General features: G+C 42.0%; 1 pseudogene; it reads left to right on the top strand.

Moving 5' to 3' along the window:
* The first annotated feature begins 2,015 nt into the window (after nt 1–2,015).
* On the top strand, nt 2,016–2,132 carry LOC136638457 (5S ribosomal RNA; annotated as a pseudogene).
* Nucleotides 2,133–22,503: the final 20,371 nt, after the last annotated feature.

The following is a 22,503-nucleotide window of genomic DNA, read 5'->3' as shown; positions in this document are numbered from 1 at the left end:
CAGGAAAATCCACAGTAACCACAGAAGTCTATGACTGAAGAAGCCATAGTGTATCCCATAGGGAGGGTATGTTAGCCCAGAAAAAGGGGGATAGGATCTTGGAATGTGCTGCTGTTGCCAGAATCCTCCCCCCACCCCTCCTCACCCTAATCCTATCCCCAAATGCCCCTGCCACCACTTTACTTTGTCCAGCAAAGCACCCAGGAGCCACTGGCATGTGTGAGGATTCTTCTACCACTGTTGCTCTGAAGTGCACAGTGGTGGCACACAGCTCTCATACCACTGGAATGTGGCAGCAGATTGCAAGATTCACTGCCCTTGGCCCTGAATAAGATTGGGCCTTGTGAAACAAGTCAGGTTTGAACCATTATTCTTCTCCTGCAAAGCTTTTTCTCACAACTTCTCAATGTGACATGTCTATCACTCTTTTGCAAGTGCTTAAGTCTAATGACAAAAACATGTAACTGTAAATCATGGGAAGAAGTAATTGGATTATCTGCAGTAATATATACGGCTGCAGATGTTTTCAGAAAAATGAAATTTATGATTTCCTTTGTGATCGATGTTGTGCTCTTTAAATTAAGTAACAGAGTGTTTTACCATTACTCCTTTAATTATTCATTTGCAAGTAATAAGAAGGGTAATAAACTGATTTAAAATAAATTTGGTTTCTGATGAGAGGGGGGAAAAAGAAATCCTGAAATTATAAACTTGCTTTCTGCTGTAACTTTTTTCTAGTGTAGTCAGGAATGTCTCCAGGCACTCATGCTAGCAGAAGAAGCATGTATAGTTCATTGAAGCTCCAGTTCACAGCAACCTTTTACTTCCTTCTCTTCCAGCTGTGCTCTCATTTAGGTGGGCACTGGTGTCATGTAGCCAAGACACTGGAAATGTATTCATTTCCAGTTTGATTTGAATGGCGGAAGTACTGCAATAATGGTAGCTGCCTTCTAAGACCTCCTATGTCAGCTGGAGTTGGTAGGGTTGGGAGTTACTTCTGTGTAACATGGGGCTCAGGGCCCAATCCTATACAACTTTCGAGCACTGGTGCAGCCACAATGGAGCCCTGAGGTATGGAAACAAATGTTTCCATACCTTGAGGAGATCTCTGTGACTGCCTCTTCACCACAGGATGCAGTGCATACCTTATTAGCACAGCTACACTGGCACTGGAAAATTGGATGGGATTGGAACCTCAGGCTACAATCCTATGCGCACTTTCCTGGGAGCAAGCCCCTTGAACACAATGGGACTGACTTTCGAGTAGACCCGTTTAGGATTGGGCTGTCAGTCAGCTATAGGTACACATCCTGTGCTGGAGGGGGGAATCATTGAAACATATTCATTGAAACACATTCATGTCACAATTTGCTAATGTGAAAACAGTGTGTGTGTGTGTGTGTGTATGTGCTAATCTAGCCCATCACAGAAGAAAATGAATGAATGAATGCTCTTGACAATTGAGCTACTGAGGCTCAGCTGAAGGGTGTGACTTACAGGAAAAGGGGGGGAGCTTAAGGTTAAGAGTAAATATTAATACTTTTGTCTTCCTCATACTGCATAATCCGTCATTTATGAGCAATCTGCTGGTCCTAGACATGATTTATAGTCTTATATTGTGTTTGCAATGATTTTAAAGCATCCGTCCATCATGTAGCATAGGGCAATAACAGAGAATGTGCTTTTTGTTTGTATTTTTCATCTCCCTCTTTGAGTTGGAGCTTTGATAGTGCCTCTATTTCCTGTGTGAGTTTTATTGCTGACATTAATCTTTGCAACGAGCTTGATGGAAAAGCACGGATCTCCCATAGTTACAGGCAAAATAGATATTTCAAGAAAAAGTGGATTTTAAGAAATCTCCATTGACTCAAGAAATAACTAGTAGTCCAAAAGGTTGTGCCAAGATCATTACCTCATAAGGTACGCAAGATTTGATCCTTTAAATAAGGAAATGAAGGAGGCATTTCACAGAACCTTTCACCCTCCACCAAAGCAGCCACTTTTTGTACAAACAAGACAGCAACTGTTACCCTGCACATGCCTGATCTCGTCTGATCTTGGAAGCTAAGCAGGGTCAGGCCTGGTTAGTACTTGGATGGGAGACCGCCTGGGAATACCGGGTGCTGTAGGCTTATACCATAGTCTTTCGAGACTGAAGGTTGCCAACCAACCATTGACTCCATTGGGCCTGAGGAGAAGAAGCGCAGGGAGGCAAAATCCCTGGGGCCTGGGCTTCTGGGGGTCTGGACCATGACAAAACAAACTATATAGTAATAAATTTATTACAAAATAGATGAAAATTTAGGAATGGGGGGGCAATCAGGCATCTTGCCACAGGTCCAATGCCAGCTCTCAGCAGTCCTGCATATATGTGAAGTCCACGTATATGCAGAGGATTGTTCGGAAACTTCTGGATCTAAAAGGAGGGAACAAACATTCCACAAGAGGAATGCTCCAGCTCACAACTAAGAGGAGATATGGGGAGTCCCTGGCTCACAACTGACACTTTTCAAGCCAGTCCACACTGTATTCCTGCTAAAGGAATGTTGCCTGAAATGGAATCCCTGTTGATGTGGAAAAGTCACCATTGATGAGGAAAAGTCATAATATGATGATGTACTGATGTAGACAGTACAACAAGGAAGGGAATGCCATTTTCAAGGCATTATTACAAGCAGCACTCTTAGCCGTTATGCTATACAGTGGTATGGCTGAAATCCTACGCACACTTGCCTGGAAGTAGGACCTAATGAACACAATGAAGCCCACTTCCAAGTAGTCCTGTATAAGATTGAACTGAAAGACCTATATTCTTCACTTGGATCTCACAATTCATGGGCATGTATAGACATGCATGCATCAAACTAAAAATAATTTTTTACTCTCCAGGCAAGCCCGTTTCTTGCCCAGCTGCTGCCTGCCTACTCAGTTTACACTGACTGGTTAACCCACTCAACAAGGGAAGGGAAGGCTCTCTTCCAACTGCTACAGAATCATTTTCCTGTACTTATGCAAAAGTACACATATACACGTGTGTTTCCTGCCAACCAGTTTGCACCTTGATTGCCTTCTATGGTTCCACCATGCTGGCCATTTCTGCTAGATTCCCCACTTTCACAAAAACTTACGAGACTCAGCCCATTTGGACAGGACAGCTTTTTCTGTGATTTCAAATTTTATTTGGTGACTTTTTCAAAAGATATCACAAACAGATATCAGGTCTCTGCTTAAGATGTCACTTTGCTTAGCTAAATAGTAATTGTTGGTTAGGGTATGTTTGGCAGGCATTATAAATAATTCAAATAGAAAAATGGACACCCCCACGCACCCACTCCCCAGGTTCTTCAAGACATACAGCACAAAATTAGCAATAGCATTTGCAAAAGCTCTGTTTTGAAGCCTAGTTCCTCAGTGAGACTTGTGGGTTCCTTGCTGCTATTTATACAGAGGTGCAGCTTCGGTGCATGTGTTATGTCACAGTAGCTCCTTGTCTCAAAGCTCTCTGTTACTTATTTCACTTCTGTCTGAAACTTTCCCAAGCAACAAAACAAACTACATATCCTTGATTGATAAGGTGTATAAAGTTTATCATTCACCTAGGAGATGGCAAGAAGCGGTGTGGTGGTTTCTTACTTCCTCAGCCTTCATGAAATGAATTATAAACAGTGGGACTGGGACATGCCTGCTCTAAGTATGTATTCCAGCCTGGAAAAGGGTCATCTGGGAATCACCCTCTAAGGTGCACTGGAATTGTGGGCGAACAGAGTGGTGAATGGTGTGTGTGCAGCTGATGTGATGGATGGCACAAACATGGGGAGTTTGTGTATAACCCTACACATACCTGTGTGGATATAAGAGTATTTCATCCACAATGGGAACACATTTTATTACATGTGCAGCAGTTAGCAATTGCTTTAGTCCCAACTAGCCTTCAGCAACTTACAAATACAGTTTCTCTAGTCTAGGCAGTCGCCCTACTGGATTGGAAGAAAGAGTGCTAGGATCCAAAGTGCTCCCTCAGGGCAGAGCTTTAGTATTCTTAGATAGATGATGATGTAGACGAGTGTCCATTATTAATGGCTCTTTGAGACATACTGTAAGAACACCTTATTCAAGGAAATGGCTGATGCAAGATGATTTCAATTAAAAACCAAGAGAAAAGCATGGAAGTGCCCAATACTTGAACACACAATATTAGTAGTAGATACCAATCAACTGCAATGCTAACATATGCTAGCATTTGGCAGGTTTCTGAGCACATTTTAGCAGACCATTATGTGAAATGCTGCAGAGGAGCATCTTCCCCTTTTACAGCGTGAACCACAACTGAGAATACATTGAGCCCTATGGAAAGTGAAACTGAGCCACATGTGCAAGTTTACTTGCAAGTAGATGAACATGCCTCAGTTCTTATTGAAGGCCAGGTGAAGGGAAATGCAAGGCCACCAGAATGGTCCCAGTCTGAAGAATGTGGAGCTTAACAAACACTCCAGAAAGCAGTTTCCCTGCCATAGTTAAAAGGATAAAAGCAGAGGTGTGAGCGGCTGGTAAAGTGAAACTTTTATTTTAAGTCTCATAAAGCTAGGTGGGTCCTGACTGAGTGTTGTTTTAAGAAGTGGGTCCCAGTGCTGAAAAGTTTGGGAACCACTGCTGTACACATTTACCTGGGTGTAAGTCCTATTGTACTTAATATGACTTACATCTGAGTAGACATGCATAGGCTTCTCAATAGTTCTCAAACTTTTAGCACTGGGACCCACTTTTTAGAATGACAATCTGTCCAGGACCCATTGGAAGTGATGTCATGGCCAGAAGTGACACCATCAAGCAAATTAAAATAAATAATTATAAATAATTAAATTGGTTGGTTGGCAACCTTCAGTCTCAAAAGACACAGCATCCGGTATTCCCAAGCAATCTCCCATCCAAGTACTAACCAAGCCTGACCCTGCTTAGCTTCCGAGATCAGATGAGATCAGGCATGTAAGGGGGAGCCAGTCCTGTTTTGCCAAGTGAATCTACTCTGAAGTAAGTCCTATTGTGTTCAATGGGGCTTACTCTCAGGAAAGTGTGGGTAGGACTGCAGCCTGAGAGCCCAATCCTATGCATGTCTACTCTGAAGTAAGTCCCATAGTGGTCAACGGAGCTTACTCTGTAGCCTGCCTACAATAACCACCCCCAAAATGAATCAGTGAGATTTCCAGCCCTCCCAGTGCCCAGTTTAAAGTTCTTCTATTTCAGGCACAGCAGAATAAAGACCCACCTGGCTTTGCAAGTGCAAAATAGAAAACTTTCCCCTTACCATTCAAGCCTCTTTTTTTTCTTTTTTTTTGGGGGGGGGAGGGGGAAGGCTGCCTTCTGTTGCACTCCAGCTCCATCGGATCAGGACCCTTCTGGTGTCCTCACATTCCCCTTTGCCTGACCTGACCACCAGCCAAGAGACGCCTGCCTACTCATGAGTAAATGTGACTGTGAGGCTGCTTTGCTTTCCATGGGGCTCTATAGACTGGGAGGGAAGCAGCTGGGAGGGAGGAACCTCCTTCTTGGTGTTTTTGGGGGCTGCATTCATTGGATGAGGACCATTCTAACGTCCTTGGAGCCTCTCAGCCTGCCTCGATTAAGGCAAATCTGCCTACTTGTGAGTAAATACAGCCATGTGGCTTCATTTCCAGCTCAGACTCGCAGCTGGGAGGGGGAGCTTTTCGAGTGTTTTTTGGGGGGGACTGCATTCATTGGATTGGGACCATTCTGGTGTTGTTGGATTCCTCTCAACCTGCCCTTTCTGGCGGACTATGGCAAGTCTGCCTACTCACGAGTAAACACGTGATATGGCTCACTTTCACTTTCCATAGAGCTCCATGCATTTTTTCCTTCCGGTTTTTTGGCCGTAACATTTGAACGTAACAGTTCTGTTTTTTGCACTGCACTCTGCTAGCCATTCCACATCCCACGGTGTATGGCATGACATGGTAGCTCCTAATCCCACGATGTTAGCGCGTCCTCCCCCAGGGCACGTCACTTGGTGCAGCCTGCACCCCCTGCACCCCCCTAGCGACGCCAGTGTTCCTGAGAGCAGGCCCCATTGAAAAAACTAGGACTCGCTTCTGAGTAGACCTGGTTAGGATTGTGCCCTAAGAAAAATATTGGTCCTTGAGATACATTTGTATGCATTTTCTGTCACTTTTGTAGGCATAATCTGTTGGAATTTTTTATCTGTATTATCAATCATCTTATTCCTAAAGCAATAAAGCAATCTTACTTAATGCACCAACAGATTTTACTTTGAATGGGGCAGGTTTTTTTTTCCTGAAAAATTGTTTTACCGTAAATTAAGCAGATAAAATTGTAGCATTTTGCAGAAAATTCACTGTGTTCTATGATGAAGGGTTAAAGAGAGGAAGCGAGAGAGAGAGAGAGAGAGAGAGAGAGAGAGAGAGAGAGAGAGACACTGAAAACTCCTAGGGATAAGAAATGTTACTGATTCAAATTGTTCCTGCCATTATGCTAGAATGACATCCTCTGGGTCATTGAAAGGAAAGTTTGTATGAAATGTAACAGCAACAATATCAAGCCAATTCCTTTTGATTATCATATTGTTTGTTCCTATACTGCTCTGTAATTTACTTCAATTTGAACTCCTGCAGCGTCTATATTTGGTATTAAGGGAGAAAATATTTTACCTCAGCATCACAATTTCAGTTACATTAAGCCCTGAATGTTCATGTTTGAAAAGTTCTTTCTTTGAGAGCTCAGGGAACACACCTCTCAGCCTTTTCTTTTGCCACGGGCCATTATCAAACCCAAAGAACTCAGGAAACTAGCATTGTTTGCTGGGAAGGTTGGATGGGGGAATAATTACTCAGGACATCCAGTTCTGGGAACTAATACTGGTCAATGTACCCTTTGGCACATTCATTTTTCACCGTTTTAGGTGGTGAAAGAGCTTCAGGTCTCCTTTTCTCTTTTCCTGTGGCCAATATTAAAAGTTTCTCTTGGCCCAATTCTATCCAACTTTCCAACACTAATACGGCCACACCAAGGTAAGAGAACAAATGTTCCCTTACCTTGAGGAGGCTTCCTTGATGCCCCCCTCCCCCACACACACAATGCAGAAGGCACCCTGTTAGCACAGCTGCATCAGCCCTGGAAAGTTGGATGGGACTGGGGCTTCTGTCTACTGTTAACTGCATACATCTTTTACATCTTGTAAGTGGAAGATGGTACATATTTGCTGTACTCTAAAAAAAAACAAAACTGGCAAGGTGGTCTCCATGATAAACACAATTTCAGATGTTTGGGGTTTTTAGTGTCTGCTTTGAGACAAGCTATTATTGACACCTTGTAAGTTACTTGATGCTCCAAAAAAGACTATCATATGGTTCTCAAACTTTTCAGTACTTTGTCCACTGTGGTGGGCCATGGCGTGGTGCTGCTGGAATGCTTTTGGGATGCCCTGGAGGCATCTTCTGGGTTTCACTGGGCAGGCAATTCACTCTGTTGGCCTCCACAGGTCTCAAAATGGTCTGCAGAAGTGATCAGAACTGACTTCTGGTCAAACTAGTTGTGTTGGCAAACTGAAAATCACTTCCTTTTGCTTCTGTGTGCCATTCCAAGGCCAACAGAATGTGTCACTAGCTCAGCATGACGCAGAAGAGGCCTCTGGGACCTCCTAAAAGCATTCCAGAACCACCAGGAGCATCATGTCATGCCAGTGGGTTGCAACCCACAGTTTGGGAAACGCTGGCCTATCATATATTTCTAAATAAAAACAGTCTATTCCCAGAATTCTGTCATATTCTTCCAACATTCCATCATACTCTAGTGCAGTGGTTCCCAAACCTTTTAGACCACTGTTTCTTTGGTTTCATAAACTCATCCCCAGTGACTCCTACCTACCCTATAAAAAGCATGATTCAGAACAATGAGATACAACCTGCTAACAGCCCAATCCTATGTTGGATTGGGCTGCCACACGGAAGTTTTTGTGACAGAGGAACAGAGTTCTGTTGTTGCAAAATGGCTGCTGATAGCATGCAGAGCATTCTGTCAGGGGCCATCTGATGGCAACAGTGCTGCAAAAGGTGGCAGTGTACCACATTCATTGCCAGTGTGTGCTGTGCCTGTCAGACCAGATAAGGCAGTGGTGGGGGAAGAATGGGAGTCAGCGAGGCTGTGGGAAGGGGTACATCTGGTTGCAATGTCCTATTCCCTCTGGGACAATAGCTACTCTTCTAGGTCCTATCCTCTCTTTTCTCAGCTTCCTTGCTCCTTTTTTCTCCTTAGACTTGAGCCAGCTGGCACAGGTCTAAGGAAACCCATTGTGCAGACAGAGGCTTATGAAAGGGTTAGGGCATGATTCCCCTTTCCTCTCTGAAGGGCCCCCTAGATACAGCACACTCTTTTTTAGTCCAGCTGCACCACTGGGGGGAGGGAAGGAGAGGATAAGATTGTGCTCTAAGGAAGATAATAACAATAAAATTCCAAATAGTGTGTTGGAATATTTGCGATAATGCTTCCTCCTCTTGTCCTCTTGAATTAATTACGCATTTATTCAAAATCTAGTTAAAACTTTTTTGTTTAAAGTATCAAAATCTTATAGTCATTTAGCAAGAATCTTAGATAGCACATTAGAGCCTAATCCTGTGGGTATGCTGTACAGCAAGAACTTGTGGTCCAGTGGTGCAGCAGGTTTTTCGGTAGACATGAAAGGTGACACATTAGGCCTCACTGCTGAGGTGAACAATAACTCCATGGAAAGGTAGTACAAGAGGGGGAAGCATTTTTGCAAATATCCCAACACACTGTAACGGTGTGCCTTTTAGGCTTATAACTGCCTGTAGGCATTAGTTATAACAAGGCCATGTTGGGTCAACCATTCTCCTTAAATAAACACAGGTCAGACACAGCAGATTGGCAGTGGAAAAAAACAAAAACTTGTGGAAGGATTACAGGCATGAAGCTCTGCCAAGTGGATAGCAAGGAATATGAGAAACATTTGCCTATGTAACCGTAAGCGAAGGGTCAGAAGTGGAAAGAGGATAGGAGGATGCTTCTGAGGCCAAGCGGATGCAACCTGTGTCGTGTGTCACCAAAGCTATTCACAGCCCAGCTGGAGACAGAGCAAGTCTCAAGGGCAGAGAGGGAAGTCCTTACATAATAATGGAAACAGGGCTGCATTAATCCTGAATCTTCATATATTTGCATACAAGAGTGCAAAAGGCATTGTATGAAGATGCTTGAGACTTGTACAAAAGTACACACACGCACAGAAGAATTCTCCTGCTTGGCAAAGCAAGGACATGTTTCCAATGTGGCTGCCCAAACTCAGGGAATGTGCCCCTGTATTGCTGAGGCAACTTAGTGATGAGCTTTGTCTTCCCACACCACACTGCCAGAGCACAAAGCACCGTCTTACTGCCTCAGTAATGCAACAACACTTGCCTCCTTCTCTACTTCCCTCTTCCTTTCCGTCAGTGCTGATGCTATGTTGACAAATCTGATTGACTGTGTAACATTTTGAGTCACACTTAGGGATGATGTTGGTGTTACTGTATATGACAGAACTCATTTTTGCCCACTATCAGATTTCTAACCAGCTGGGATCACTCTGTATGGGGGAAGAAAATGGCATCAGAGAGAGAGAGAGAATAAAATGGCTGCGAGTAGTCATGAAAAAGCTATTAAAGGAAGGTTGGGGTGGGGTTATATAATATTTGCCCCAATGCCCTTTTAATCCTGGATTACCTTGTAAGGGAAAATACAGTGTAGGCCTGGGTGCCACATATTATTGACAGGGACTGTGTGCCTGTAACTACCAGCTTCATGGTATGGAGATACTGTTAGGGAGAAAGCAGCACTGGCTGAACTTTTGTCTGTCAGAGGCACAGAGCTTCTGTTGATGCCAGACAGTATAAAATCAAATTTTGAGAATGGATTCCTTTCTTTTGTAAGTGCACTTTTATACACGCAGGAATATACATGTTCTTATTTATTTACAAAGAAAAAGGTGTTGCGCCCCATGATTTGCCTTCCTGACCAGTTGCCCTGGCAAATATAATGCACTGATTGGCAGCAGGGCCAAAATGATGCAGGGACATTCACTTCCTTCTTGTGTATGCTGTCAAATATCATTTTTCAGACCCAAATGCAGCAAATGCTTCAGAAACCTAGGCTGGCATCTAAATTGTAATTTGCCAGGAATAACTTGGCCCAAGAACTGAACATTTTTTTCCCCCAGGTATATGCTCCTTCAAAATGTGATATTTCTCCCCTTCCCACTACTGCTAAAATCCACTTGAATTCTCATGTGCAGTTGACAATGAATCTATCCAAATTCCAGCTTTCAGCGGTTTCCTAGGCAACTAGCAGTTGGCACAAAAAAGCCTGTAAACAGAATAAACCAAAACACCTCTTTGCAATTTGCCCGTCCCTCTTTTCAACCTTTTTGCAAAACTTGTACAGCTATAAACTAGAAATGGTATCAAATGAGAATGCCAGTGCTGCTCATTTCTCATTAACTCTTGCACAGAGCTGAGAGAGATTTTTCTTCCCCTGAAGAAATCATTACAAGCTGTTCTCCCCAACCCTGGACCCAAAAGCGAACTTAGTTTACTGCCAAGTGATCCAACTGTGACTATGGCACAGAATCTCAGAGTTGTGCCAGCATGGCATCCGCTCCTGACCAGGTGCCTTCATTGCTGGCTATGCTTAAAAACACACAACAATTTCTGTGTCACCTTTCTGAGCTTCTCACACCACTCTCTTTATCAGAGGGTACAAAGTTTCTTCAGGGCCCCTTCCCAAAGGAGGAGGGGCAGGATGTGGGCAGGCAGAACATGAGGCAAAATAGGGCAGGGGGAGGGTGCTGACAGCCATAATAGTCTTTGGAGCCCAGTCTTCTTGATGCAGAGCCCAGGTCTACCCTACCATGCAGTACTGGCAGCTAGATAAAGTAATATGGAAAACCAAACACACTCCTAAATGGATTGCAGAAAATTAGCATCATGGTATTTAGGCTCACACTAGAATGGACCAAAATAAACTTCTGCAGCAGCAGTAGCCCCACAGCTAGGTCCCCTGAGCTTCTATACACTTTTTCATGGTTATGGGGTCCATAAACCAAAGAGCTACTGTAGCAGGCCAGTTTCCTCCCAGATTTGAAAATGTGTTAAGGAGGGTCATGGATGCTTTCCTGGGCCCAGTGTGTATAGCTTGCAGCAGAAGTTAACTCTGCACACACGTGGTTGTGCCCCAGCATCATGCACTGGCAGCGAATTCAAGTGAGATAGGAAAATGTCAGATTCCAGGAACTTTCTGGACCCCCTCCTTTGGCTCCTGGGCCCCCTTTCTGACCCTGGGCCTGGGTACAAATTACCCACTTCCCCTAGGCCCTGCTGACTGCAAATCCTCTCTTTTGAATTATTTCTTAAAGTTCATATATTCCAGGACTCGGCTATTGTGACTCAGGCCTAGTTCTCCAGTTGTCAGCCCTCCAGAATTGGCCTGGAATCTTCAGCCTTCTGCATCAATCTCCAGGGGACTGTTGAGAACAATCCTGATAATTCTGAAAAGCCTCCAGAAATTTGTAACACTACATCACGGTGAAGAAAAAAGTCTCCAGGAATTGCTTCAAACAGGGCTGGCAACCCCAGGTGATGTACGCTCATGTAGCAGAAAAAGGTGGCCAAATGGGCTACACCACTTCATACTGTGGTGGGGGTGAGAATGCCAAAGGTGGCACAGCTGCTGCCTGAAACAGTAAAGATCCACTGCCCTGCCAGCATTTGCCTTATCCTCACTTCCCCATTTAACTGGTGCTTGAGATAGCACCTAAATTTCCCCCGCCTTGTCCTCGTTTGACTATTTAAAGGCGCAGTCTGGTGAGCAAGGAGAGGGGAGAGCAGCAATCTTGGTGCACCCCCTGGCTCTTTCTTACCTTGACCTCTACCTCCTCCTGCATATGCCTGCATGGCTCTGTTCAGACAAACAGTTTGTTTGAATGGAGATGGCCAGGAACAAGTGGGGGATAGTGGGGGGGTTAAGGTAAGGAGGAAAAGGAGTGCTCCAGGCCCTTGTTGCCCACCTGGCTTCAATTGAACAGGCAAGGAAGTGGTGAAGAAGGAGCAATTCTGTTTTGACTGATTGTGGAAGGGTAGCAATCAGAACTGGATTGCCATGGCACCCTGCTCCCTGTCCCCCTCCCCCCAGCAACCACTTCTGCAACTGCTTGAGACTGTGGCGCGGGAGGAAGAAGTGGGTCGCCAGTACCCCAAATCTCCTCTCACATGCTCTCAGTCACCAAGAACAATGTATTGGAATGCAGGAGGAAGTGGCTGGGTGGATGGCAGACCACAGGTGAGCAATGCTCTGCTGCCGGTGGGGTGGCATCTCTAGTCAGTTTGCCGCTTCCTCCAGCTTACCAGTTGAGGTGGCTGCCACAGACATGGGTGAGTCATGTCCTGGCCAACCCTGGGGAATGCCATGTTTGAACATCCCTCAGGTTAAAAGCATTTGGCAATTGGGACAAAAATCCACAACTCAGTGAGCAAGGAGTAAGGCATCTTTAGCATTATTTGAAGGGTAAGCATTCAAAAATGCTCTCTCCCGCCTTATAATCTGAAGTGCTCCCTTCATTCTTCGGTCTTATTTTGCTGCATATGTAGATCAATCCTGTCAGTAGATTCAGACATAACACGAACTTGGTAGTAAGGAATTATTTATGGATTTTTGGGGTGCTCCCATTCAGTGTTGCTGTTCTTACTGATGGGAATTCAATACCTTTCAGATATCTTTTTTATAAAGGTTTTTCTCCAACTTATTTACCTTATTTTTTTTCCTCACAGGACCCCAGAAAAGTAGTTCTTGTAGAATGCACCAGGCCTCTTCAGTAAGTTAAATGTTAACAGCTAGGCTTTCCTATCATACAACCCACCATACACTGCAACTCTCCACACACTTACTTGGGCGTAAGTCACATTAAACACAGCCGGACATGTCTGAATAAGCATGCATAGAATTGGGCAGTACAAAAGAGAAGAAACCCTCATCTTTTGTTGTTTATGGCTTGAAGACAGAACTAAGTTGCATGCACAGGTGGGTCAGTATGGCTGTTGAAGTTTCCTAATGGCTTGATGATTCTAGTACTGTCTGAATATCTACATAGGCAGTTTCATTTCTAGCCTCAAAAAAACCTCTAGCTCTTACCCAATATATATTAGCACAGCAGGAATAGCCAGACTCTTCACTGCAAATTGGTGCCATTGTAACTGAAGATGTAATACCTTGGAAGCAATTTGGGTTACCAGTTGGCTTGGAGGGGGGGGAGAAGCAACCTAGTCTGACCTATTTTCTTTCCTTTTATTAGAGGTTTGATCTGCAAAAATCAGCAGGTGACGTTTTTCATCACACATAACTCAACATTTATGTATTTCTATTTCTTTATTTAAGAGACTCGTGCTCCACTTCCATTTTGAAATTTTATTTATTGTGTACATTCATACCCTGCCTTGTGCTCCAGGCAACTTAAAAGAGGCAAAGCAACAGTATAAAATGCACCATGCAGTGGCAAAGAGAATAGTTTTTTAAAGCAACCAATATTTTAACAGCACAAAACGTAAACATGCAACCAGCAAACAAAGACAGAAACATGATATCATTTGCAGGGACCAAAACCTGGGAGCATAAATCAAACAAGGGAGGTCTAAGCTAAAATGTGTTTTACAAACAATGAAAAACAGCCAGGGGGAGGATGATGGGTGCTTCACAGGGAGTTCCACTGCCCGGATGCTGTGTGCTCCTGAAAAGCCACTTTCATTCCCACCAGTAATACTTTGGTGAGTGGTAGGACCCTTCAGAGAGCCTCCTCAACTGAATGCAGGCCCAAGGAAGCTTTTGGGTAGTTTTCCCACAAAACGTGGTGAGAACTCACATGATGCAGTACAGAGTATTGTAGCATGGAAAGCTCTTGAGTGAAAGCATCATTGTAGCACTCACTTAGAGATGATGATGATGATGATGATGATGATGATGAATAGGCATTATTATTAACAGTATTTATATACTGCTTTTCAACGGAAAGTTCACAAAGCGATTTACAGAGAAAATCAAACAAGCAACTAATGGTTTCCTGTCCCAAAAGGGCTCACAATCTAAAAAGATGCACAAGAACACCAGCAGACAGCCACTAGAAAAGACAATGCTGGGGTGAGAAGGGCCAGTTACTCTTGCCCTGCTAAATAGAAGAAGAGCACCCACTTAAAAAGTGCCTCTTACCCAGTTAGCAGGATATGCAGTAGAAACACTTGCCCTGCTGAGAGCACGTTGCCCATTGTATCACCAGGGCTGCCTCCTTCCAATCAAAAGGTCCCTTCAGAAAAGTGACCCTTGCGGAAGCACAGAGTGAAGCCCCTCCATGGACTCTGATACTAACTGTCCAACGTTCAGTTCTGCGTATAAGAGTTTTTCTCCTTTGAGAGATTAAGAGAGCAATATGATGTTCTAATGTCTGCTTACTGGCAATATTTAATAATAATACAGGTATTTATGTACCGCCTTTCTTGGTCTTTATTCAAGACTTTATTCAAGGCGGTTTACATAGGCAGGCTTATTTAAATCCCCGTAGGGATTTTTATAATTGAAAGAAGGCTCTATCTTTCTAGAGCCACAACAATTCAGATGTTTTGTTCTGCTCTGGCCTCCATCCTGGCCTCCATCCTCCCACGCTCAGAGCAGATGGAATAGCTTGGTTTCAGCTTGTCAGCTGCTTCAAGGTCGCACGGTGCCAGTGGCCTCGAACTGGCGACCTTGTGGATGTTATCTTCAGGCAAATGGAGGCTCTACCCTCTAGACCAGACCTCCTGCCACAATTGTGGCATCTATTAGTGTCCAAAGGTGGCATCTGATAGTGTCGTTGGCACTATCAGCTTCACAGCCCCCCCCCCCCACTTTTAGGCATATTTATACAGTGCACTGAAAATAAAAAGTTGGTAATTTTTAAAAATAAATACTTATGATTATGCAATAGGTATGATATACATATGCTTCAAGCTGAGAGGAATTCTGGACTGCCCTATCCTGAAAAATCAATGGAATGCGGTACTCAAGACTGTACCTGCAATAACCGTGGATCTTAGACTAATACAGCAAAAAAATATTTTTAGGTTATATTGGACAGAAATTATATCTGAAAGACTGCTGCAATGAACCTAGATGCTGCCAATGTAGGAATCTGAATGCTTTTCTTTCATATATGTTGTAGGCATGTCCCACTATTTTAAGTTTTTGGGAAGAAGCAATTATTACAAAAATATTACAATAAAGAAGTATTACAACAACCTGTGATATTTACTGATATGTATGTTATCTTAAATTTTTTACCTGTTACCTGGAGTTCAACACCGGCTCAATGGAAATTGACTCTTTGCGCCCTCATGATGGCCAAAGGACTTATAGTACTTAATTGGAAGGAAAGAAGCCCACCAACTGGTGCACAATTGATAAATGATCTCTTGTGTTTATTGGTTTTCGAGTGAATGTCATATCAACGTCAGTTGCATAAAGATATATTTGAAACTTATCTGGAGGCCATCCCTCAATAAAAGATCTTAAGTTGGGTGAAGTATGTAGATATTTCTTTTATTTAATATTTTGATTGCTTATATATCCCACTCTCCCCCCTTTTCAACATGCAATTTCTAAGGATCAGATTTATGCAATGTTCCTTCCCCCTCACACACACACATAAAATTTTAAAAAAGTATTAAAAATGAATAAATGGTTGCCTTGAGCAGTGTTATTCAAATGATGAACTAATGTTCAATGGAATGATGTCAGTTACTTCACTTAAAAACAAAACAACTCTGGATGGCAATCATGTGCCTGCAATAAGCACCTTGTGACTGTTCCTTTGAAAATGTGATGGCATTATGCTGGGGAAACTATGTTGTCCTTCCTAAATCTCACAAAATGAGTCTCTGGTGTCACCTTGTGGCAAGGATCAGGAAATGCTACCTTGGATTGCCTTCATAGGATGGCTGTTCTTGGTCATTCCAATGGGTTTATATTTAACAGACCCTAGAAATACTTGTTGAACAAAACATTAACTGGATTTAGAAGCAAACTCAATGGAATTAATTTCCAAATAATTGTGCTAAGGAGAGAAATACTTCATTTTAATCATAGTGAAAAAAAGAATCATCTTTACAGAGGGGAACGAATTGTGCAAACTGGGCCTATTTGCACAGTGACACTTAATATGGGTGGCTAACATCAAACAAGGATTCCGAAAAGGATCTTCACCAATTGATCACTGCGCGGTTTTAGCTCATCTGATTGACAAGTACACAAGGCTAAAAAATCAAAAATTATATGTTGCTTTTCTGGATCTTAAAGGAGCCTTTGACTCCGTTAATAGATCGCTGCTATGGGACAAACTAGTTAAACTCAATATAGACCCTAGACTTCTAAATCTTATTCAGAAACTTTATACAGGCACCACCTGCCAAATTAAATTTACATCTTCGGGGAAATTGACCCCCAAAATTCAGGTCGAAAAGGGAGTGAAACAGGGGTGCATTTTAGCACCCACTCTTTTTAATCTTTTTCTACACAATTTTAGCCCCCTTTTGCTTCAGATAGATGGACATTTTTCCAAACTAGGTTCAATGCATATTCCAGCATTGCTTTATGCAGATGATGCAGTGCTGGTATCCTGTACACCTATTGGACTTAAGCGACTTTTAAATAGAACTTCTGACTATCTGAAATGTAACAAACTTGAACTGAACTCTCAGAAAACCAAAGTTATGGTCTTTTCAAAATCATGGAGTCCAGGCACTTGGTCTATTGGAGGGGAGAAACTGGAACAGGTCAAAAGCTTTAAATACATTGGAATTCACTTCCACTACAATCTTTGCTGGGGTATCAAAAATTGGTTACCAACTTGGCCCGTGTCACTTTGCTGAGCACCAATATATTCTTTTTTAGTCAGGGCAATCGTTATATACCAGCTGCTCTCAAGGTATTTAATGCCAAGGTATCGGCACAGCTCCTGTATGGGTGCCCTATCTGGATTAGCTCTATAAATCACACCCTTGAGAGTATCCAAGCAAAATTTTTGAGGGCTATTCTGGGTTTACCTAAATCTGTACCATACTCTGCATTATGTTTGGAGACCGGACAATCGCTCTTAGTATCAAGAGCATGGCTTTTAACCATACGCTATTGGCTCCAATTACATTATAATGTGAAACCAGGCAGCTTCCTATCCAGAATGCTATCTGAGTCTGGTTCTTCTAAATGGTATAGCCAAATTAAATCAAAAATCGAATCAATTGGTTTTTCATTGGATTTTTTAAGTTTCTATCCATTCCCTGGAGTTTATCAAAGGGTAAAGCAAAGAATGCTAGACATTGAGGCACAAAACCTCTTTGAACTTGCTTCTAGAATTTGCTCCCCTCTTAATTTCTCTATCCCGCTAAAGTATGGGCAGGTGGCTCCTTATCTGAGTATTCTGATTAACCCTTCTGAACGTCGTGCAATCTCTTTGGTAAGATTCAATGTGTTTCCATCCAAGGTCACAGAAGGCAGATATTGGCAAATACCATATAAAGAACGCCTCTGCCCTTGTAATTTGGGAAATGTTGAATCAATCATACACATTCTTTTTTATTGTCCTCGGCACACTAGATCCCGCCACACTTACATGACTCCACTTCTCAGCAAAATGAATGGGCTTTCGGATGAGGCAAAACTGAAGTGTTTCCTAAATGACTGCTCACCAGATGTGCTAGAGGGAATTTCTAAATTTTTACTTTCGGTGATTTCTAAGCCTTCTTAATGTAATTTGTCAAAAATGTTGATATTTTATGTTGAACTGTAAATGTTTTATTAGTAATTTAGTATCTTAACTCCATCTTTGATAAACGGGATTAGGACTAATTATGTTTGCTTTTATGATTTCTCTATCTATGCCTAATAAAGGTTTATTCATTCATTCATTCATTCAACTACCCAAATAGTCTTTTCCCAGCTCTTATTCACAGAAATGCTGGCATAAAAGCAGCTGTGGCAGCACAGAGCAAAGGGAGATCTGTTTCTTCCCTTCCTTCAATTGCCTTGATTGCTGCCTCTGCCATTGATATAAGGAAGAAGGTAGTTGAAGGGTCAGTGGAACAGTTTGGAAGTCCCAGGGTCATTTTTAGAAGTCTTGGAAGAGCTCAGAAAATGATCCAAGTTTTTTTTTCCCCAAAATATTTTTTTAAGAATTCATTTTTGAGTTAATCTGAAGCGAGTTGGAAGAGACTTATGCATTCCTACTTTTATCATTGATGTTGCAAATCCTCTTTCAATATTCTCCTTGTCTGAGGGTACTTATTGGATTGTTACAGAACCTTTCACTGTTTGCAATTTATGAAAGTGTTCACTACTCACTGACAGAAATAATAATAATAATAATAATAATAATAATAATAATTATTATTATTATTATTATTATTATTATTATTATTATTCAGTATTTATATACTGCTTTTCAACTAAAAGTTCACAAAGCGATTTACAGAGAAAAATCAAATAACTAAATGGCTCCCTGTCCCAAAAGGGCTCACAATCTAAAAAGATGCAAATGAATACGAGCAGACAGCCACTAGAACACTAGACACTGCTGGGGGGAGGTGGGCCAGTTACTCTCCCCCTGCTAAAAAGAGGAGCACCCACTTGAAAAAGTGCCTCTTACCCAATTAGCAGGGGTTTTAGATACTAAAATTTTAGATACTATGGTGAGTGAAAACACTGAGTAAAGATGAAAAGGTACACTCATCTGCTTCACTGTGTTATGAACACTTCTGTGGATGACTTTTTTTTTGAAATAAATTCAAAAGCTTTCTATCTTATGTGTACTCCTATTGTTTTGCTAAATAATGAGTCACTAAAGTTGGTTTTTGTGTTTATAGGTTCAAACAGTCAGTTGTTGTTACCCACCAAAAGACAAACAGAAGTTAATAGGTTATTGCAATACCTATGAAAAGTCACATATAAATTCAGCATTGTAAGTATTGATACTGTAGTGACATTTATCCATCTTGTTTGTCACAAGTGCAATTTATAAAAAAATGTTGAGTAAAGATCAAGATTATAAAAGTGACTGCTGTCAACATCTAAAAAAAAGGTCCAGTAAGTCCAGTAACTTCATACATGTACTCTCTCTCTCTCTCTCAGAGGTCTGGTCTAGACGGGCAGGAGGTCTGGTCTAGAGGATAGAGCCTCCGTTAGCCCAAAGATAACATCAGAAGGTCGCCAGTTCAAGGACATCGGCAGCTCCCTGAACGGCTGAGAATGGCGAGACCTTGAAGCAGCTGACAAGCCGAGCTGAGTGATTCCACCTGCTCTTGGTGTGAGCAAGAAGCATCTTGGCTGCCTTCCATGTGAGAGATGGAGCTGCTTGTCAGCCTGCGTGGGAGAACTGAGGCCAGAAGTGAGACCAAACCAGGAAGATCCATTCTGAAATGTTGGTTCTTGAAAGAGAGAACCTCTATGATTGTAAAAATCCCCTTGAGGGATTTAGAAACGCCTGCCTATGTAAACCGCCTTGAATAAAGTCAGAGGAGTAATCGATGCAAATCCTCTTAATCCGAATAGTTAGTTATGGCTGCAATCCTAACCAGTTTCCTGAGAGTAAGCCCCATTGAACAAAACAAGACTTACTTCTGAGTAGACCTGGTTAGGATTGTGCCCTAAATTGCATATTCCTAGCTTTTAACTCTACTTTAAAGAACTTAAGACTTAACATATGCAAAGTATACCTAATATCACCATATTTGTGATAGTGCATATCAGCAGACTTTAATTTTATTAGACTTAAAATCCACTTTTAATTTCAACTGGTAACATATGAGTCAATTTAAATTATTTTCTGCATCTGTCCATCTTTTCCTTTTCTCCCGAGAATGACTAGATGCAGAAGAGGATATCAGGGCTTCTCTGGTTGTGCAGAAGAGAGTTACAGCAAGTGCAGTTTCTCAGGTTAAGATAAGAAAAGTTGCTGGTGAAATTACATCTGATATGCAACTATTGTAGGAACTCTGCATCACTTTTCTCCACACAAGACATAGGGCAGACACCTGTGCCTGAAGTGATCTTTTCAGGTAGGTACTCTAAAGAACCAAGTCAAATAGAAGCGATATGGGATGGAGTTCTAGAATACTGTCAGTCTAGAGTACTGTCAAATAAAAACGTAACAAATTCCTGGATTTGAGTTCTTAAGGAACTCACATGAAATTGCTGTTGTTTTAACAAAAGTATGTAATCTTTCCTTTAAATGGGGTCTAAGTTGTCAGTTATTAACTAGAAAAGAGATCTTGGAATCATGGTTCAAATTCTGTGCTAGGGGTCATTAGGAAAGGGATCAAGAATAAGACAGCCAATATGGTAATGTCCCCATACGCATCTATGGTGCAGTAACATTTTAAATACTCCATATAGTTCTGGCCGCCACACCTCAAGTGCTTGGTGCTTCTTAGCTTGGACAAAAGGTGATTATGGGAAACATGATGAGCTCTCTTGGAGGAGGGTTGCAGTGGTGAGAGTTCTTTGAAAGAAAAGAGAGAGATCATTTTAAATAAAAAAAATGTATTCAGAAGGCAGGAAAGACCAAGCAGCTAACAGAATTGACAGGTAGTATAGAAGCTATGAGCTAACTAATGATTTTCAGATTGCAAAATCACCATACTGGATACAAATGGTCAGCCATTCCACTGATTCATTTCCTGAGTGCGTGTCCTGCTGAGTAGCCCAATTTTTTGGGGGGGGGGCAGGATTCTGCCTCCCCTGCAATGTATCTGTAGCTGATCAATAAACATTGCTTTGCCTTCCTTACTAGCTGCTTGCTGTCTCTCACTTTGTTCTGCCTTCTATTGCTTCTGCTCCTATTTGTGTTCCTGCTGCAGACTTCAGGCCATTTTCATGGCTATCTTTTCCTGAACCAGAAGAAAGCATCTATATGTGAAGGAGGAGACGGTGACTTGCAACTGCAGGGTTGAATGCACTGTTCAATTACCTCTAGCTTTAGTTCCATTTCAGTGGGAGAAACACGAGTAGACACGGGAATGATGAAGAGATACAATGAAAGAGGAAGGTGACAGAGTATAGAGTCAAAATGAAGAACGTATTGAACAGGGCATTTGAGGTCTTGTCTTGTATGCATTATAGTTGTAGGAAGAGGTAAAAAGCCTCACAGTGCAGTTGACTTGCATAGAAGCTGTATAGTTTTCCTTTGGGACCTTAGAACCCTTCACCCTTAAGCCTTATTACCCCTTGAGTTGGAGTCCAGAGAAGGAGCAAGGCAGGGTATACATCCTGACACAGTTCTGCTGTGAGAGGATTCAGGTCTGTGAAGACAACTTTCACACATGCCGAATACAAAACAACAACTACACGTAACATGAAAAGGAAATTTTATTAAACATGTCTACATAACATGAGCTGGAAGTTCATTTAAAAGCACAGGGGAATGTTAAGACACGTGGTCAAAATAGAAAGGTACTACCGAATTCATAATTAGTTCATTTGTTTTGTGGCCACTAGAAGACAGAAGAGAATCTCGTAGTGCACCAATGCTTCAGTTCTTCCTGCTCAGCAGGTCGAGCAGTAATCAATCTGTGCGCCATGGAAACATGGGCAGTATAGTTCTGGCAATGTTAAATAATAATAAATAGTTCACTTGGTGCAGGCAGTTATGTCTATGAAGGAAAACCTAATTGTGTACACAGTTTCTACATGTGTTACAGCCCCACAGTAGGAATTTACACCAAAATATTTATTAGAAGGAATTTGGTCCGTACTACGTCACGTTTTCCATACGGTAAAAAATAAAGTCCATCTATAGACATTTAGCCCCAGACTGACTGACACAGCCTGGCTAAAACCTGCAAAATGTCTATAAGAAAAAATGGATGGCTTAGATTTCTTGGTTATTTCGTTTGAGTAATTACGAGCAAACTGTACAAGTACATGCAACATACGACCTGGCCTATGTGGAACTAACATACATTATTAAATAATCTCTTTTGTTTGTTTCTTTTTTCTTCCATTTTACTTTTTTTTTTTTTTACAAAAACGTGCATGCAGCTTTGAACAGTTCCAAGTCATGCTGCTCTATTTTGTGAGATCACAAAATTAATGACCCATAAAAGGAGGGAGAACTTCTCAATGCACCTGCACATTCTGCAGTTTTTAGCACATTTACAGAAAAACACAAGGGATTTCAAGTCCAAGAAGAACCAAAAGGAACAAAATGCAAGTTGGTTTCTGTTTTACTGCATTTCCCCCACCCCACCCCCACCCAAAAGAAAGATTACCTTTTGTTAAAAAAAATCAAGCTTTGTGCTTGCCTCAGTCTCAAAGAAATGTAAACTAAAATTTGATAAAAACATTAGTAAGTGCAGAATATTTCAACTGGAATTTCCAGTGAAAAACCAAACAACTTATACCATGCTCTAACCAGGGCAG

The sequence above is a fragment of the Tiliqua scincoides genome, chromosome 1, assembly GCF_035046505.1.
Source record: "Tiliqua scincoides isolate rTilSci1 chromosome 1, rTilSci1.hap2, whole genome shotgun sequence".
Classification (NCBI taxonomy): domain Eukaryota; kingdom Metazoa; phylum Chordata; class Lepidosauria; order Squamata; family Scincidae; genus Tiliqua; species Tiliqua scincoides.
The sequence above is the reverse complement of the archived record's forward strand: the minus strand, read 5'-3'. Positions and strand labels throughout refer to the sequence as shown.